General features: G+C 50.9%; 1 pseudogene; it reads left to right on the top strand.

Moving 5' to 3' along the window:
- LOC149461170 (mitochondrial mRNA pseudouridine synthase RPUSD3-like) overlaps window positions 1–16,876 on the top strand; it is a 36,778-nt pseudogene extending 19,902 nt beyond the window's left edge.
- Window positions 16,877–19,880: the final 3,004 nt, after the last annotated feature.

The following is a 19,880-nucleotide window of genomic DNA, read 5'->3' as shown; positions in this document are numbered from 1 at the left end:
CGGGGCGCTGTTCCTCCCCCCACTGACACCAAGGACGGGGCGCTGTTCCTCCCCCCACTGACACCAAGGACGGGGCGCTGTTCCTCCCCCCACTGACACCAAGGACGGGGCGCTGTTCCTCCCCCCACTGACACCAAGGACGGGGCGCTGTTCCTCCCCCCACTGACACCAAGGACGGGGCGCTGTTCCTCCCCCCACTGACACCAAGGACGGGGCGCTGTTCCTCCCCCCACTGACACCAAGGACGGGGCGCTGTTCCTCCCCCCACTGACACCAAGGACGGGGCGCTGTTCCTCCCCCCACTGACACCAAGGACGGGGCGCTGTTCCTCCCCCCACTGACACCAAGGACGGGGCGCTGTTCCTCCCCCCACTGACACCAAGGACGGGGCGCTGTTCCTCCCCCCACTGACACCAAGGACGGGGCGCTGTTCCTCCCCCCACTGACACCAAGGACGGGGCGCTGTTCCTCCCCCCACTGACACCAAGGACGGGGCGCTGTTCCTCCCCCCACTGACACCAAGGACGGGGCGCTGTTCCTCCCCCCACTGACACCAAGGACGGGGCGCTGTTCCTCCCCCCACTGACACCAAGGACGGGGCGCTGTTCCTCCCCCCACTGACACCAAGGACGGGGCGCTGTTCCTCCCCCCACTGACACCAAGGACGGGGCGCTGTTCCTCCCCCCACTGACACCAAGGACGGGGCGCTGTTCCTCCCCCCACTGACACCAAGGACGGGGCGCTGTTCCTCCCCCCACTGACACCAAGGACGGGGCGCTGTTCCTCCCCCCACTGACACCAAGGACGGGGCGCTGTTCCTCCCCCCACTGACACCAAGGACGGGGCGCTGTTCCTCCCCCCACTGACACCAAGGACGGGGCGCTGTTCCTCCCCCCACTGACACCAAGGACGGGGCGCTGTTCCTCCCCCCACTGACACCAAGGACGGGGCGCTGTTCCTCCCCCCACTGACACCAAGGACGGGGCGCTGTTCCTCCCCCCACTGACACCAAGGACGGGGCGCTGTTCCTCCCCCCACTGACACCAAGGACGGGGCGCTGTTCCTCCCCCCACTGACACCAAGGACGGGGCGCTGTTCCTCCCCCCACTGACACCAAGGACGGGGCGCTGTTCCTCCCCCCACTGACACCAAGGACGGGGCGCTGTTCCTCCCCCCACTGACACCAAGGACGGGGCGCTGTTCCTCCCCCCACTGACACCAAGGACGGGGCGCTGTTCCTCCCCCCACTGACACCAAGGACGGGGCGCTGTTCCTCCCCCCACTGACACCAAGGACGGGGCGCTGTTCCTCCCCCCACTGACACCAAGGACGGGGCGCTGTTCCTCCCCCCACTGACACCAAGGACGGGGCGCTGTTCCTCCCCCCACTGACACCAAGGACGGGGCGCTGTTCCTCCCCCCACTGACACCAAGGACGGGGCGCTGTTCCTCCCCCCACTGACACCAAGGACGGGGCGCTGTTCCTCCCCCCACTGACACCAAGGACGGGGCGCTGTTCCTCCCCCCACTGACACCAAGGACGGGGCGCTGTTCCTCCCCCCACTGACACCAAGGACGGGGCGCTGTTCCTCCCCCCACTGACACCAAGGACGGGGCGCTGTTCCTCCCCCCACTGACACCAAGGACGGGGCGCTGTTCCTCCCCCCACTGACACCAAGGACGGGGCGCTGTTCCTCCCCCCACTGACACCAAGGACGGGGCGCTGTTCCTCCCCCCACTGACACCAAGGACGGGGCGCTGTTCCTCCCCCCACTGACACCAAGGACGGGGCGCTGTTCCTCCCCCCACTGACACCAAGGACGGGGCGCTGTTCCTCCCCCCACTGACACCAAGGACGGGGCGCTGTTCCTCCCCCCACTGACACCAAGGACGGGGCGCTGTTCCTCCCCCCACTGACACCAAGGACGGGGCGCTGTTCCTCCCCCCACTGACACCAAGGACGGGGCGCTGTTCCTCCCCCCACTGACACCAAGGACGGGGCGCTGTTCCTCCCCCCACTGACACCAAGGACGGGGCGCTGTTCCTCCCCCCACTGACACCAAGGACGGGGCGCTGTTCCTCCCCCCACTGACACCAAGGACGGGGCGCTGTTCCTCCCCCCACTGACACCAAGGACGGGGCGCTGTTCCTCCCCCCACTGACACCAAGGACGGGGCGCTGTTCCTCCCCCCACTGACACCAAGGACGGGGCGCTGTTCCTCCCCCCACTGACACCAAGGACGGGGCGCTGTTCCTCCCCCCACTGACACCAAGGACGGGGCGCTGTTCCTCCCCCCACTGACACCAAGGACGGGGCGCTGTTCCTCCCCCCACTGACACCAAGGACGGGGCGCTGTTCCTCCCCCCACTGACACCAAGGACGGGGCGCTGTTCCTCCCCCCACTGACACCAAGGACGGGGCGCTGTTCCTCCCCCCACTGACACCAAGGACGGGGCGCTGTTCCTCCCCCCACTGACACCAAGGACGGGGCGCTGTTCCTCCCCCCACTGACACCAAGGACGGGGCGCTGTTCCTCCCCCCACTGACACCAAGGACGGGGCGCTGTTCCTCCCCCCACTGACACCAAGGACGGGGCGCTGTTCCTCCCCCCACTGACACCAAGGACGGGGCGCTGTTCCTCCCCCCACTGACACCAAGGACGGGGCGCTGTTCCTCCCCCCACTGACACCAAGGACGGGGCGCTGTTCCTCCCCCCACTGACACCAAGGACGGGGCGCTGTTCCTCCCCCCACTGACACCAAGGACGGGGCGCTGTTCCTCCCCCCACTGACACCAAGGACGGGGCGCTGTTCCTCCCCCCACTGACACCAAGGACGGGGCGCTGTTCCTCCCCCCACTGACACCAAGGACGGGGCGCTGTTCCTCCCCCCACTGACACCAAGGACGGGGCGCTGTTCCTCCCCCCACTGACACCAATGACGGGGCACTATTCCTCCTGCAAAATTACAGTTATGAAGTAGCAACGAAAATAATTTTATGGTTGGGGGTCACCACAACATGAGGAACTGTATTAAAGGGTCGCGGCGTTAGAAAGGTTGAGAACCACTGCTCTAGGCCTTTCCTCCCCAGCCTGACTGTCCCTGGCCCAACCCTTTCATTCATTGGATTTCAGTTTTTTCCAATCATGCAGGCTCAGGATCACTTGGGGGTGTTACCTAGGGGGGTCTGCATACAAATAAAGCCTGACTCGGAATGCCCACTGCTCCCACTAATCAAGACACTTTAATATTTGCATAACTCCTCCCAAGAACCAGCTCATTGTTTTCTTAGGCACTGAGGGCTCTTGAAAGGAGTACTAAAGCAGGGGGCTGTGGTGTATTTAGGAAACTACTGTATGTACAGCACCTTGTTGGCCCCTCACAATAGCCATGATCTGCCTGCACTGCATAGAGAAGCACAGACACCCAGTGATAGTGTCACTGGGTCTAAAATAAGGTATGCAATGAAAAGATTTTATTTAAAAATGTCATTAGCATGTTGCTGGGGGAAGGAGGTATGAAATAAGCAGATGTGTTGAGTTATTTTTCTGTGTAGATGCAGTTTATGATTTTTGTACAGGTCATTCTAGTGACTGACCCATCCAAAGGGAGCCTGGAGAGAAGAGAATTGAAGGAGACGTACATTCTATAAGGTTCTGGACTCTGTGGATGGTTGTTCTTTGTTACAGCTGCAGCCCATGAAAGGTACATCATAAATGCTCTGTAGGCTCAATGATAGTCAGTGGTGAGACGTTTGCATGTCCTGGAACCCCTGTACTGCTCTATGTAACAAGGCCAGAGGGCAAAGGCAGCGCACCTGTGGTGGAAGGCCATGTACAGTATATTTTCAATGAGTGCGTAGTGCTCTAACCTCTTGGTGCTGGCGCCTCCCGGCCCTTTTAAGGGTTTCAGAAAACTGGGAGGCGGGGTTTAGGATCATGTGACCGCCGTGACACGTTGTCACGGCGGTCACATGATCGGGAAAGGTCTCGATCGAAAGTGGAGATCGGGACATTTCCGTGAGTACCAGACATGTGTCCTGGGAGCGTGCAGGGCGTGCACTCTCAGCACATATGTTCTTTTTTAATAGAACGCAAATGTGTGGCCGCTCGGCGTCTAGGCCCAAACGCCGGCAGGCCGGACATTTGGGTTCGGCCGGCATGAAGAGGTTAAATGTAAATCCAATTGCTAAAATCACATACAAGCTTTTCAAATCTGCAACTTTTCATTCTAATAATTCCTGCTGATCCTGCCATGAATGTACTTGTGCAGGCACTTCCTGTTACAGGGCGACAACGCTCTGTCTTTGTCTACCAGTTGTGCTCCTATGTTGTCACACTGTAACACGACCTCTTACAGAGATTACAAGTGGCTGTTTGAACCCACATCACACAGGCATGGTCTACTGCTGTCATCAGGAAACCCACCCTGAGAAATGTTATGCAGCCATCACTGGAGTGCATGTAGACAGGAAGAAGCTGCAGGAGATCAGAAGTAACAAAGGATACATAAAGATTGTTTTATCCAGTTTACTAACGTTTACAAAAAAATAGTAAATGCACATTATTTAGCAGGTAAAAGATGTGCATTTCATTTTTTTTTTTTATTCCCCCCCCCAATGTGTTGAACATAATTTACAGCAGCGGTGTCCACAATTTCTAAATAAAGGGCAAGATTACTGTCCTTCAGACTTTAGGGGGGCTAGACTGTAGCCGGTAGGAGAAACAGGCGTCCTGGTGTCAGTGGAGTAAATGCTACACTGTTAGTATTGGGAGAGTAATAGTGGTCCTTCATTGGTGTCAGTTGAAGCAATAGTGCCTCATTATTGGTATTCGTAAGAGAAATAGTGCCCCATCGGAGGTATCAGTGAGAGGAATGGTGCCCCATCATTGGTGTCAATGGGAGGAATAGTGCCCCATCATTGGTATCAGTGAGAGGAATAGTGCCCCATCATTGGTATCAGTGGGGGGAACAGTGCTCCATCATTGGTATCAGTGAGAGGAATAGTGTCCCATCATTGGTGTCAGTGGGAGGAATAGTGCCCCATCATTGGTATCAGTGGGAGGAATAGTGCCCCATCATTGGTGTCAATGGGAGGAATAGTGTCCCATCTTTGGTGTCAATGGGAGGAATAGTGCCCCGTCATTGGTGTCAGCGAGAGGAAGGGTGCCCCGTCATTGGTGTCAGCGGGAGGCATAGTGCCCCGTTATTGGTGTCAGCGAGAGGAATAGTGCCCCGTTATTGGTGTCAGCGAGAGGAAGGGTGCCCCGTCATTGGTGTCAGCGGGAGGAGTAGTGCCCCGTCATTGGTGTCAGCGGGAGGAGTAGTGCCCCGTCATTGGTGTCAGCGGGAGGAGTAGTGCCCCGTCATTGGTGTCAGCGGGAGGAGTAGTGCCCCGTCATTGGTGTCAGCGGGAGGAGTAGTGCCCCGTCATTGGTGTCAGCGGGAGGAGTAGTGCCCCGTCTTTGGTGCCAGCGGGAGGAGTAGTGCCCCGTCTTTGGTGCCAGCGGGAGGAGTAGTGCCCCGTCATTGGTGTCAGCGGGAGGAATAGTGCCCCGTCATTGGTGTCAGCGGGAGGAATAGTGCCCCGTCATTGGTGTCAGCGGGAGGAATAGTGCCCCGTCATTGGTGTCAGCGGGAGGAATAGTGCCCCGTCATTGGTGTCAGCGGGAGGAATAGTGCCCCGTCATTGGTGTCAGCGGGAGGAATAGTGCCCCGTCATTGGTGTCAGCGGGAGGAATAGTGCCCCGTCATTGGTGTCAGCGGGAGGAATAGTGCCCCGTCATTGGTGTCAGCGGGAGGAATAGTGCCCCGTCATTGGTGTCAGCGGGAGGAGTAGTGCCCCGTCATTGGTGCCAGCGGGAGGAGTAGTGCCCCGTCTTTGGTGCCAGCGGGAGGAGTAGTGCCCTGTCTTTGGAGCCAGCGGGAGGAGTAGTGCCCTGTCTTTGGAGCCAGCGGGAGGAGTAGTGCCCCGTCTTTGGTGCCAGCGGGAGGAGTAGTGCCCCGTCTTTGGTGCCAGCGGGAGGAGTAGTGCCCCGTCTTTGGTGCCAGCGGGAGGAGTAGTGCCCCGTCTTTGGTGCCAGCGGGAGGAGTAGTGCCCCGTCTTTGGTGCCAGCGGGAGGAGTAGTGCCCCGTCTTTGGTGCCAGCGGGAGGAGTAGTGCCCCGTCTTTGGTGCCAGCGGGAGGAGTAGTGCCCCGTCTTTGGTGCCAGCGGGAGGAGTAGTGCCCCGTCTTTGGTGCCAGCGGGAGGAGTAGTGCCCCGTCTTTGGTGTCAGCGGGAAGGGTAGTGCCCCGTCATTGGTGTCAGCGGGAAGGGTAGTGCCCCGTCATTGGTGTCAGCGGGAGGAGTAGTGCCCCGTCATTGGTATCAGTGAGAGGAATAGTGCCCCATCATTGGTATCAGTGGGGGGAACAGTGCTCCATCATTGGTATCAGTGAGAGGAATAGTGTCCCATCATTGGTGTCAGTGGGAGGAATAGTGCCCCATCATTGGTATCAGTGGGAGGAATAGTGCCCCATCATTGGTGTCAATGGGAGGAATAGTGTCCCATCTTTGGTGTCAATGGGAGGAATAGTGCCCCGTCATTGGTGTCAGCGAGAGGAAGGGTGCCCCGTCATTGGTGTCAGCGGGAGGCATAGTGCCCCGTTATTGGTGTCAGCGAGAGGAATAGTGCCCCGTTATTGGTGTCAGCGAGAGGAAGGGTGCCCCGTCATTGGTGTCAGCGGGAGGAGTAGTGCCCCGTCATTGGTGTCAGCGGGAGGAGTAGTGCCCCGTCATTGGTGTCAGCGGGAGGAGTAGTGCCCCGTCATTGGTGTCAGCGGGAGGAGTAGTGCCCCGTCATTGGTGTCAGCGGGAGGAGTAGTGCCCCGTCATTGGTGTCAGCGGGAGGAGTAGTGCCCCGTCATTGGTGTCAGCGGTAGGAGTAGTGCCCCGTCATTGGTGTTAGCGGGAGGAGTAGTGCCCCGTCATTGGTGTCAGCGGGAGGAGTAGTGCCCCGTCATTGGTGTCAGCGGGAGGAATAGTGCCCCGTCATTGGTGCCAGCGGGAGGAATAGTGCCCCGTCATTGGTGCCAGCGGGAGGAGTAGTGCCCCGTCTTTGGTGCCAGCGGGAGGAGTAGTGCCCCGTCTTTGGTGCCAGCGGGAGGAGTAGTGCCCCGTCTTTGGTGCCAGCGGGAGGAGTAGTGCCCCGTCTTTGGTGCCAGCGGGAGGAGTAGTGCCCCGTCATTGGTGTCAGCGGGAGGAATAGTGCCCCGTCATTGGTGTCAGCGGGAGGAATAGTGCCCCGTCATTGGTGTCAGCGGGAGGAATAGTGCCCCGTCATTGGTGTCAGCGGGAGGAATAGTGCCCCGTCATTGGTGTCAGCGGGAGGAATAGTGCCCCGTCATTGGTGTCAGCGGGAGGAATAGTGCCCCGTCATTGGTGTCAGCGGGAGGAATAGTGCCCCGTCATTGGTGTCAGCGGGAGGAATAGTGCCCCGTCATTGGTGTCAGCGGGAGGAGTAGTGCCCCGTCATTGGTGCCAGCGGGAGGAGTAGTGCCCCGTCTTTGGTGCCAGCGGGAGGAGTAGTGCCCCGTCTTTGGTGCCAGCGGGAGGAGTAGTGCCCCGTCTTTGGTGCCAGCGGGAGGAGTAGTGCCCCGTCTTTGGAGCCAGCGGGAGGAGTAGTGCCCCGTCTTTGGTGCCAGCGGGAGGAGTAGTGCCCCGTCTTTGGTGCCAGCGGGAGGAGTAGTGCCCCGTCTTTGGTGCCAGCGGGAGGAGTAGTGCCCCGTCTTTGGTGCCAGCGGGAGGAGTAGTGCCCCGTCTTTGGTGCCAGCGGGAGGAGTAGTGCCCCGTCTTTGGTGCCAGCGGGAGGAGTAGTGCCCCGTCTTTGGTGCCAGCGGGAGGAGTAGTGCCCCGTCTTTGGTGCCAGCGGGAGGAGTAGTGCCCCGTCTTTGGTGTCAGCGGGAAGGGTAGTGCCCCGTCATTGGTGTCAGCGGGAAGGGTAGTGCCCCGTCATTGGTGTCAGCGGGAGGAGTAGTGCCCCGTCATTGGTGTCAGCGGGAGGAGTAGTGCCCCGTCATTGGTGTCAGCGGGAGGAGTAGTGCCCCGTCATTGGTGTCAGCGGGAGGAGTAGTGCCCCGTCATTGGTGTCAGCGGGAGGAGTAGTGCCCCGTCATTGGTGTCAGCGGGAGGAGTAGTGCCCCGTCATTGGTGTCAGCGGGAGGAGTAGTGCCCCGTCATTGGTGTCAGCGGGAGGAGTAGTGCCCCGTCATTGGTGTCAGCGGGAGGAGTAGTGCCCCGTCATTGGTGTCAGCGGGAGGAGTAGTGCCCCGTCTTTGGTGCCAGCGGGAGGAGTAGTGCCCCGTCTTTGGTGCCAGCGGGAGGAGTAGTGCCCCGTCTTTGGTGCCAGCGGGAGGAGTAGTGCCCCGTCTTTGGTGTCAGCGGGAGGAGTAGTGCCCCGTCATTGGTGTCAGCGGGAGGAGTAGTGCCCCGTCTTTGGTGCCAGCGGGAGGAGTAGTGCCCCGTCTTTGGTGCCAGCGGGAGGAGTAGTGCCCCGTCTTTGGTGCCAGCGGGAGGAGTCGTGCCCCGTCTTTGGTGCCAGCGGGAGGAGTCGTGCCCCGTCTTTGGTGCCAGCGGGAGGAGTAGTGCCCCGTCTTTGGTGCCAGCGGGAGGAGTAGTGCCCCGTCTTTGGTTTCAGCGGGAGGAGTAGTGCCCCGTCATTGGTGTCAGCGGGAGGAGTAGTGCCCCGTCTTTGGTGCCAGCGGGAGGAGTAGTGCCCCGTCTTTGGTGCCAGCGGGAGGAGTAGTGCCCCGTCTTTGGTGCCAGCGGGAGGAGTAGTGCCCCGTCTTTGGTGCCAGCGGGAGGAGTCGTGCCCCGTCTTTGGTGCCAGCGGGAGGAGTAGTGCCCCGTCTTTGGTGCCAGCGGGAGGAGTAGTGCCCCGTCATTGGTGTCAGCGGGAGGAGTAGTGCCCCGTCATTGGTGTCAGCGGGAGGAGTAGTGCCCTGTCATTGTTAATGAGAAGAATAGTGTCCCATCATTGGTGTCAGTGAGGAGAATGTGGGTGTCCCGTTGTCTGTCAGGAACTACAGTATCCCCCACTGTTCCTGACAGTGAAGGGAAATAGTGTCCCAAGGGCCGGATAAAGCCAAGAAAAAGGCCACATCTGGCCCCCGGGCCGCAGTTGGGAGACCACTGTCTTACAGTCACCTAAAAATGGAATTGCTCCTTTTGGGGAGGATTATTTGCATTTATCATTATTTTATATTTTTTACTACTTTTTATTTGCAGTCTTTAAAGACCAGCTGCTGGTTCAATGCACCCTGAAGTTTTGTCCAGTACTTGGCGATCACACGTACAGCATGCGGGTAGTAAAGATTTTGGGAAAGGACATCTATATCCCCTTTGATGTGGCTCTTCCACAAACTCAGGTAGATGCTTGGCTGATTTTCTTAAAGAGTACCTGTCACATTTCCAGTATAAATAATGTTCTAGAGCCAGTATACAAAATCTTACAACGTGAAGCGTTGCTGCTCTTTGCCGAAATGTGAACTCCAGGCAGATATAAGACACAATTGAATGCAGCTCTGTTATCATTCCGTGTATTTTGTAACCCCTTCCAGCCCAGCCCAGGGTCTCTGTATCAGGGTCTTTATGCCTGGTGGGTGGGAAAGACCAGCCGATCGTGTGATCATTGCAATTGCCTATCAGTGGTTATGTGATTGTGAGCCAGTCCTGCCAGCTTCCAATCATTAAGGGCTCATGTACACTTCAGCTGATAAACTGACGTTCAGGAGCCATTCAGCATTTTTTTCTGCAGCCCCTGAACTCTCCTTTATGTTTTCCTATGTGTCCATGTACACAGAGTCGTTTACAGTCATTTACAGGCAGTTGAGTTTACAGTTGTTTTTTTGAACGCACCAAACTGGAGTAGATTTTACCAGCGTTTCAAACGCTTGTAAACGTGGTTAACTGCGTTTATAAGCATTTGCGTTTAGAAGCATTTTTTTAACTGGTCCATATCCAGATGCTGTCCAGAGCCTTTTTTCATCATCAGAAATGCATGCAAAGTGTTTTCACTTTTTTACTGTTTTTCAGTGCATTCTGGGCGTTTGGGAAGGTCTCCTGAGGTTATCTTTTAAAAATGCTTCTAAACACAAACGTGCATAAACACGGTATGCAAACGCAGCTAAACTGATGTTTTTTTAACCTACGTTTTACAGCAGTCAGTTTCCATAGTTCAGAAGAGTTTTCCAAACACCCCGTGTACATGAGCCCTTATAGAGACCAAAGGCTGTCTTTGACAGCTTGGTCACTGTGCTGGGTATACGACGTGAGCACGCCTTCAATTCATAAAGCTCTGCCTTCCACGGACGCATATATGAGATGTGTGGGTTCTAAAGCCCACTCATTTTGCATTACGTGAACGGCAAGAGGTTAATGTAAGCAGTGTAAGTGCCTGAATGTGACTCAGTATCAGCATCTTGTAGTTCCTCAAACAGCAGAGCTCAGACTGGGAGTAAGAGAAACAGCATAAAGGAGGCAGTAATGTTTGCTGCATTTCCTTTTGCTGTGGCGTATCCCGATAGGAGGAGAGAGTGAAGTGCCAGAGTTCAGCCTATCAAACCTACTGCTTTTCTATTCACTTTTCAGTCACAGGGGGTGTAGGGGAATAAGGTCTGTAAGTATTAACTACTGCAATAAAAAAAACAAAGGGCAAACGTGAAATTCTGTTTGAAACTGGACAAATCTGCCACAGAGACATTTGACATGATTCAGAAAGTTTATGGCAATGCTGCAATGAGTTGGTTGAAGTGTTTTGAGTAGCACATGTGCTTCAAGAGCAGAAGAACATCACTGGAAGACGAGGAGAGATCAGGAAGACCTTCAACAAGCTCAACCCTCGAAAATGTCGAAACCAATCGGCAATTTGTGCATGATGATCATTGGAGAACAATCCACAACATTGCTGCCATTGTCGGTATATCATACGGCAGTGTTTCTCAACCTTTTTTACAGTTTAGGCACCCTTAAAAATGATGGACAATCCCGAGGCACCCTTAAAAATGATGGACAATCCCGAGGCACCCTTTTAAAATGGACAGTCTTGAGGCACCCCATTCTAAAAGTGAAATGTTTTATATAACGCAGCAACATCCACACATGTAGGACACCCAACATTAGAGGGGATTCATTCTTCCAAAGCAAATACACTTTTGCACACTGGTACTGACTAGTATTCCCATGTTTCTCCTCTCCCTCAGTTTTTCTCCATCACTGAGCTAATGTGACCCCAGCACTGATGGAGGGGGGCAGGGAAGGGTCAAACTAGGATGCTGTGCAGGCAGCTGACATCCTGCTTTTCAACTGATGATGTCATTGGTTGTCAGGATGCTGGCACCTAGAAGGTCATAATGTTGCACAATGAAAACCCTGTGGCTTTGTGTAACTAAAAGGCAGGCTTGTATACAAGTTTTGGGCATTTGGCCAAGGCACCCCTGAAGAAACATGAAGGCAGTCCAGGCTATCCTCATGTGTGATTTGAACATGTGACATGTGTTGGTTATGTGTTAGAGAAGACACTGGTAGCTTGTGATGAGGCAGAACTCTGCCTTTACTTGTGTGGCTTAAGTTACAAACATACAGAACACATTTCAGCAAACTGTGACAGCAGACATCTTGGTTTGAGATGAGAGAGAAGAATAGAGAACCAACAAGTTTTACACATATGCACAACTAATAACCTTAGTGTACAGTGCCATCTACTGGTCAAGTGATATTAACATACAACACTATATATAGTACATTATAGTACATTGTGTTGCATTCCCAACAACATGTTGCTGCCAAGTTCGACCCCAGGCTGCAATTATCTCACTTCTGCACTCACCAAATCTGGCTCCTGCAGACTTTACCCTCTTTGTAAAGAAGAGATCCAAGAATAGCAGAAGGTGCTTGATGCGCTTTGAAAAGAAGACCTCCAGGACACATTCCAGAAGTGACCGGAACACTGGGAGCGCTGTATTGCTGTGCAAGGGGACTATGTTGAAGGTGGAAGTGTGTGAACGTAGATAAAGTACTTTCTTGTAAACAGTGGTAGTCGCCAAACCTTTTGATACCATCTCATCTGTATTGTAGCTGTAGGTATATGCCTAGAGTTCTGCTTTAATATTTGTTTAAAATTATGTTTATGACGAGACCTATAATAAAAAATAAACACAAGAAAATTTATTTTTATTTAATAACATACTACGGCATTGAAGAGCAAAAAGTGATGATAATCATTTAGACCCTGTTGGCATTCCAGACTCATTGGGAGACATAATTTCACTTCAGACAGCCAAAATGAAAGCTCAACTCTAGGCAAATGGTCACCCAGTCAGGGCAAAAGTAAACAAAACAACTCGGGCTGCAGGGGTGAGCCTGGGCTTTAAACTCCAACCAAAATGTATCTCTAGCTTTAGATGGCTTGAGGAAGAATTGCATTTCTGTCAGGCTTTTATTTCTGCCTGTGAACCTGTTTGATAGACTTCCCCCTTAATTCCTGTTCACCAAATAAAAGGGATTATCACCGTGACAGAAAGGCGCAGATAGTAAACCATTTCAGATGTTCTAACCCCTCTTCACGGCTTAAATTGTATTGTTGTTTGTGTCCCTATTGGAGACATTTCCCATCCTAATAAATCATCTCAATAGGAAAACCTATCCATTGTATTTATCCAACACCAGAGAAGTTTACTGAACATTGTGGTAACAAACCGATTCATGTTTGTCTTGGTTTTCTCCAGCGGGTAGAAGAGAGGATTCTTCGTAAGATGCATTTTTCAAGCCAGCTGATGCATCGGATGCCTCTTCACCTCCACCTTCACCAGCTGTTAATGCCAAAGGATCCTCGAGGGAGGTACCCTGCACATATCCAGGCTCCACCCCTGCCCTTCTTCCAGCGGACAATGGAACTCTTGGGACTTAGGATGCAAAATTAACCTGCTTGCATTAAGCATGGTTTCATCTGCAGATGGATTTCAGGATTGTCTAAGCCAGCAATGGGTAAACTACGGCCCGCGGGCCGTATACAGCCCGGCGGACCTTTTAATCCGGCCCGCGGAGCTAGGCTCCCGCTAGGCTCCTCTCACAGTCTGCCCTGAAGACCGGTGTAGCATGAAAATCTGTCTCCTATGAGGATCTGTCCCCCTCGACGTATCTGCGCATGTGCCGGAGATCGCCGATCGGCTGCTAATGCCTGAAACTGGCACATGCGCAGATACGTTGAGGGGGACAGATCCTCATAGGAGACAGATTTTCATGCTACACCGGAACGGCGCGAGAATACGGCGATAGGAACGCGCGAAGCAAAGGTAAGTGAATTGACACGGGGGACTTGGGGACTTAATATGGGGGATGAATTAATATGGGGGATGAATTACTATATGGGGGATGAATTACTATATGGGGGATGAATTACTATATGGGGGATGAATTACTATGCTTACTATGGGGGAATATTACTATACTTACTATGGATGACACATACACATCATTCATCTACTCTTGGTCTGGCCCCCAGGTCCAATATATGAACCCATTGCGGCCCTCAAGTCAAAAACTTTGCCCACCCCTGGTCTAAGCCATTTCCAACTGTATCATGATTTCACTGTGGACTTTTAACTGTAGCTCCCTGCAGAATATATTTTTTGGGGACAATTTGAGTGATCCCAAAACACATACAATAAGTAGCCTCGTTTCTGGATTTACAAAATAGTTTTTTTGTTTTGTTTTGTTTTTTTTAACTGTAATGCAACTTAAAATGACAGTGTCACTTCATGCTCTTAATTATGACTTCATTGTTTTTTTAACACATAAACACATGTAATGATAAAACATCACCTTTTCTAATGTTGGCCTCCAAGCATAGGTTGATGTGACTGTGGGCAAAATACAATAAAAAGATGTGCAATACCATATAGATAAAGTAATAGAAGTACCACTCCTCCACTAAAAGTTCAGAATGGGATTTTATTTAAAAATCTTCATAGGAAAGTCAACGTGTTTCAGGTGCTGTAAGAGTCCCCCTTTGTCAGGGCTGAGAAGGACCTAAAATCTGAACCGTGGACCATGCAATAACAGAGGTATGGACAATATCCATCTCCTGTCTACATGTGTGATTTCACTGCAGAATGAACAGTGTTGTCACCATTTTAACCACTTCCCGTCCAGCACATGTCCATAAACGGCCGGGCGGGAGCAGTGCAGGAGCGGGTTGCCGTTCATAAATGGCGCCCGCATTTTGAGCCTGTCTGTGCTCCATGGGAGCGTGCAGCACCGCAATCTGGTGTCTGCTTTGTCCTCCGGACACAGCGGAACACTGATCGCTGTACGGGACCTCAGTGATCACATGAATAGTAGTAAGCAAGATGTCACTTCCTGACATCATTGCTTACTACTAGTGAAATCTGTGAATGATCACAGAGATCACACGCTACAAGGCTATTCACAACAGCCTTGTACCATGTGACAAGCTGTGACCAATTGCAGCTCTCGCAGTAGGAGAAATGATTGCTTTTACAGCCTTTATGGTGTATTCAAAAAAAATCTTCATCAGGCAGTATATTTAAAAAAAAAACTAATAAAAATATTAAAAAATAATAAATTATACATAATTAAAATAAATGATCATTTTTGGTTATACAGTGAAGGAAATAGAAATTTGATCCCCTGCTGATTTTGAATGTTTGCCCACTCACAAAGAAATGATCAGTCTAAAAATCAAATGGTGTATTGTAACACTGAGAGAGAGAATAGTAACAAAAAATTCGAAAGAAATGCATGGCTAACAAATGATGCACTGATTTGCATGTTCACGAGGGAAATAAGTATTTGATCCCCTTCACAAAACATGACTTAGTGCTTGGTGGCAAATCCCTTGTTGGCAATCACAGAGGTCAGACGTTTCCTGTAGTTGGCCACCAGGTTTGCACACATCTCAGGAGGGATTTTGGCCCACTCCTCCTGGCAGATCCTCTCCAAGTCCTTAAGGTTTGGTGGCTGACGTTTGTCAACTCAAACTTTCAGCTCCCTCTACAGATTTTTAATGGGATTAAGGGGTGGAGACTGGCTAGACCACTCTTCTTGAGCCACTCCTTTGTTGCCTTGGCTGTGTGTTTTGGGTCATTGTCATGCTGGAACACCAATCCAAGACCCATTTTCAATGCCCTGGCTGAGGGAAGAAGGTTCTCACCCAAGATTTGATGGTACATTGCCCCGTCCATCATCCCTTTGATGCAGTGCAGTTATCCTGTCCCCTTAGCAAAAAAAACACCCCCAAAGCAGAATGTTTCCACCACCATGTTTGACAGTTGGGATGGTGTTCTTGGGGTTATAGGCAGCATTCCTCTTCCTCCAAATTTGTTGAGTTGATGCCAAAGAGCTCGATTTTGGTCTCATCTGACCACAACACTTTCAACCAGTCCTCCTCTGCATCATTCAGATGTTTAGTGGCAAACTTCAGACATGTGCTTTCTTGAGCAGAGGGACCTTGTGGGCACTGCAGGATTTCAATCCTTGTCAGCATAGTGTGTTACCAATTGTTTTCTTGGTGGCTGAAGATCATTGACAAGATCCTCACATGTAGTTCTGGGATGATTCCTCACTGTTCTCATGATCATTGACACTCTACGAGGTGAGATCTTGCATGGTGCAACAGACCTAGGGAGACTTACAGTTGTTTTGCGTTTCTTCCATTTCACAAATGATTACACCAACTGCTTGGTGTTACTTTGGTAGCCCAGTCCAGCCTTGTGTAGGTCTACAATCTTGTCCCTGACATCCTTGGACTGCTCTTTGGTCTTTGCCATGGTGGAGAGTTTGGAATCTAATTGTTTGATTGCTCCTGTGGACAGGTGTCTTTTATACAGGTAATTAAATGAGATTAGCAGAACTCCCTTTAAAAGACTGCTTCTAATCTCAACTTGCTACCTGCATAAAAGACATCTGGTAGCCAGAAATCCTGCTGAACGCATTTCCTTCACTGTATCCGGTTTAACCTACCGGGCACTTTTACCCCCTTCCTGTCCAGACCAATTTTCAGCTTTCAGCAGTCTTATACTTTGAATGACAATTGTGCGGTCATGCAACATTGTACCCAAACTAAATTTTTATCTTTTTTTTTTTTTTTTTTTTTTTTTTTTTTTTTTTAGATAAATAGAGCTTTCTTTTGGTGGTATTTAATCACCAGTGGGGTTTTTATTTTTTGCTAAACAAACCAAAAAAGACCAAACATTGTTTTAGTTTTTTAGCTTTTTTAGTTTTGTTATAAAGTTTTTAAAAAATTAATTTGTCTCCTTCACTGATTGGCACAGATAGGCTGCACTGATGAGGAGCCACTGATGAGGCTGCACTGTTAGGTGGCACTGATTCAACTGATGGGCAAAATGAACAGCCTCTTTACCTTTAGTAAATCAACCCCATGAAGTTTCCTGATCTGACTGTAACCAGCTGGATCAAGGATCCCGATCCTGGACTCTAAGGCCTGGTTCAAACAAGTGCAATGCGTTTTTGAGGAGATTGTGCCTAAATGGTTAGCACTTCCACCTGGCAGAACTAGGGTCATTGGTTCGTATGCCAACCTCGGCACCACCTGCCTGGAGTTTGCATGTTCTCCCTGTGCCTGCCTGGGTTTCCTCCGGGTACTCTGGTTTCTTCCCACACTCCAAAGACATGCTGGTAGGTTAATTGGCTCCTGTCTAAATTCGCCCTAGTATGTGTATGAATGAATGTGAGTTAGGGACCTTAGATTGTACACCCCTTGAGGGTTAGGGACCGATGTGAATGTACAATATATATGTAAAGCGCTGCGTAAATTGATAGCGCTATATAAGTACCTGAAATAAATAAATTTGAAGTGCAACTTGTGAGTGATTTTGACATGATTTTACTCCTGTGGATTTCATGCAGTTTCATCCCTAGTAGTCAAGGTGTTGCTGCTTTACCTGGATGGAGAGTTGAAGGTTAAAAAACATGAAATCACTTTCCAGATCGCATCAGAATCGAATATACGTGCAATTTCTATGTGATTCCTTTGAACTCTATGGGGCCAAAATTGTTCTGGAATCGCATCAAAGTTCCAAAATTGCTCCATGCTGAGTTGCATTCATGTAAATAGACATCATTGAGAACAATGTGATTTCCATCATCATGCAATTCTGTGCGACTCAAGTCTGAACCAGGACAGAGGCCTTACAGGGAATATGAATGAAATAGCCAGAAGAAAACACATGATAAGCAGTTATAAAACTTTATTTGCACAGAGCTGGGACAACCAGCACCATCACATTTCTCCAGGGAGATAAAGGTAGATAGTGAGAGAAGAGTGCATTTTTCTGCAGTGATTGTTCATTTTCCAAACAGTTTTACATCAATCAGTACAGAAAAAGTATATATCACAGTCTCATGTATGCAATAGTAAAGCACAGTGTATGCACCATGTTTAGCCTGTAGGGGGCCTCACAAACAGCACGGGTCATATAGTCTCTGAGGGCGTATGTCTGGTCAAAGTTATAAAAAAAAAAGTATTCAGTACATCTCTTCAATATGTGCACAGTTCCCTATATTTTCTTTCTCTTTAAAAAAGTACCAAAAAATACCTGTTGAACCTGTCCGAAATCCAGTGTGCTCATGACTTCTTTTAGTGAACTGACACCGCTGCCTCTGCTGCACTGAAATCCCAAGGAAAGAGAAAATAGGGGCGCCAATCTAAGTGCAGCATTAGAAGTAATTTATTGCAAGGTTAAAAATATTAGCAACTCACTAGACATAAGTTGTTAAAAGGCATGTCACCCTCGAACGGGGTCCTGAAGGATCCAGGAGCCGATATGCAGCACAGCGAGTCTGGGCGTCCGGATGGTAGCTGAGAGCAGGTTCTCTGAGGCTCAGGAAGCGGCCGGCCACGATGAAGGAACCAGCCTGGAGCACAAATGGCACTGAAGTGGACATGACGTAACGCGTTTCCAAGCACAGCTTATTCTTCAGGCCTTTAGGAGGTCTGAAGAAGAAGCTACGCTTCGAAACGCATTACTGCCCCGTTTCACGCCATCACGCTCTGACGTCATGTCTACTCCAGCGCCATCTCCGCTCCAGGCTCGTTCCTTCATCGTGGTCGGACGCTTCCTGTGCCTCAGAGAACCTGCTCTCAGCTACCAACGGGACGCCCAGACTCGCTGTGCCGCATACCGGCTTCTCGATCCTTCAGGACCTTGTACAAGGGTGCCTTTTATCAACTTATGTCTAGTGAGTTGCTAATATTTTTAACCTTGCAATAAATGACTTTTAATGCTGCACTTAGATTGGCGCCCCCATTTTCTCTTTCCCTGTTTACAGAGTTCAGCTTTACTCTAAGGGTGCTGCCGCTGATGCTACCATTTATTGCCCACTACCCCCCCTGATTAACCACAGCCTGTCCAACAATCCCTCTCCCTTTAATTCCCCTGGCTATAAGTTTGACTTTATTTACGGACTTGTTATTGAACATTTCGCTGGATTTTTATTGGACTTTTAAGTTACTTTGGCTATACCCCTCCAACACCAAAATACCGATATATTTTGCTGAAATCCCAAGCAGTGTTGTCAGTCCTGTCTGAGTTTTCCTCTGCTTGACTACAGTACACTTTTCCCTAGGGTTATGGAGAGGGGAAGGTGTTTTGTAATCCAGCAGAGAAGAGCTTGGAAGAGCTGACAACACTGTTTGGGAGTTCAGTGCAGCAGAGGCAGCGTTGTCACCTCACTACAGAAAGTTGGGAGCTCATTGGATTTCTGGCAGATTTGATTGGTTTTTTTCTGTACTTTCAGCATTTTTAAAGAGATAAAACAGTGAAATTTGCATTTATGGCAGAAATATGTTGAATATGTTTTTAAAGAGGGAAGCTCGGAGAAGGTAGCACCAGTGAAGACACCAGTGAAGACTGTGGAATGGCCCAAACACCCAGGGTCCTGGGCTTCTTAGAGGCTGATTGTAAAGACAGCAACAGCAGCAGTATTAGAAGACATTGGATGACTCAGTTTAAAGTGCTAATTTTTTTTGGTGCAGAGAAGCTACTAGTTCAATACTTTGAGTCACCCCTTGGATCAAGAATGTAGAGAAAGTCACAGAAGAGTCAAATCCTGAGTGCTTTTTCCAGGTCACAAGTTATTGAAGCAAGAAACAGCCAGGCAGCCAACATTTTCAGATAGACCCATCAACAATGGCAGCCTCCATGTTTCTCTAAAACAAACCTGCCACTCCCCCAACTGATATGGCTATGTTTACCAATGAAGATAAGACAGCACCGGGTTCTGATTGGTTACATGAGTCTTCCACTGCAGGGCCCCCGAGGAGCCTCAACAACTCCGTGGCCTACAATATTCAACTTTCTGTCTTTGGAGATGTTGAGGCTGAAAATGTCCCCAAACATCCCACAATGCAATGTGTATATAGGGAGGTGCAGGAAGCGATTCCAACTGCTGACTTTTGAAAAAGTCAGTGTTTGCATATTGCATGTTTTACAGTATCATGCCGCAGCGACAGATTCTAATGCAAGAGATACCTTTCAATACTGTCTAGTCTGCATTGGTAAGGTCTGAGTTGGTGATAGGTTGACTTTAGAGAGACTCTGTCACCTTAAAAAAAAAAATATAGGCACTGTATACCTGCAGCTTTCATGTTTTTAAGGTGACAGAGTCTCTTTAAAACCAAAGGTCGATGCATGGACTGACAGGTGAGATCACAGCAGCAAGGATGTGATGATGGCGGTTCCTCGTGCCGAGAGCTGTTGTGCTCCTCCGTGGAACCTGCTGAGATGCGTCCCTTTGGATAGCTGGAAGCGGATTGGTTTAGGGGGGAGTTTGGTGCTCTTACAACAGCTACATGTGGCTTGCAG

The sequence above is a fragment of the Staurois parvus genome, unplaced genomic scaffold, assembly GCF_062004578.1.
Source record: "Staurois parvus isolate SC_StPar_1 unplaced genomic scaffold, SC_StPar_1.0 ptg000209l, whole genome shotgun sequence".
In the NCBI taxonomy this organism is placed as follows: domain Eukaryota; kingdom Metazoa; phylum Chordata; class Amphibia; order Anura; family Ranidae; genus Staurois; species Staurois parvus.
The sequence above is the reverse complement of the archived record's forward strand: the minus strand, read 5'-3'. Positions and strand labels throughout refer to the sequence as shown.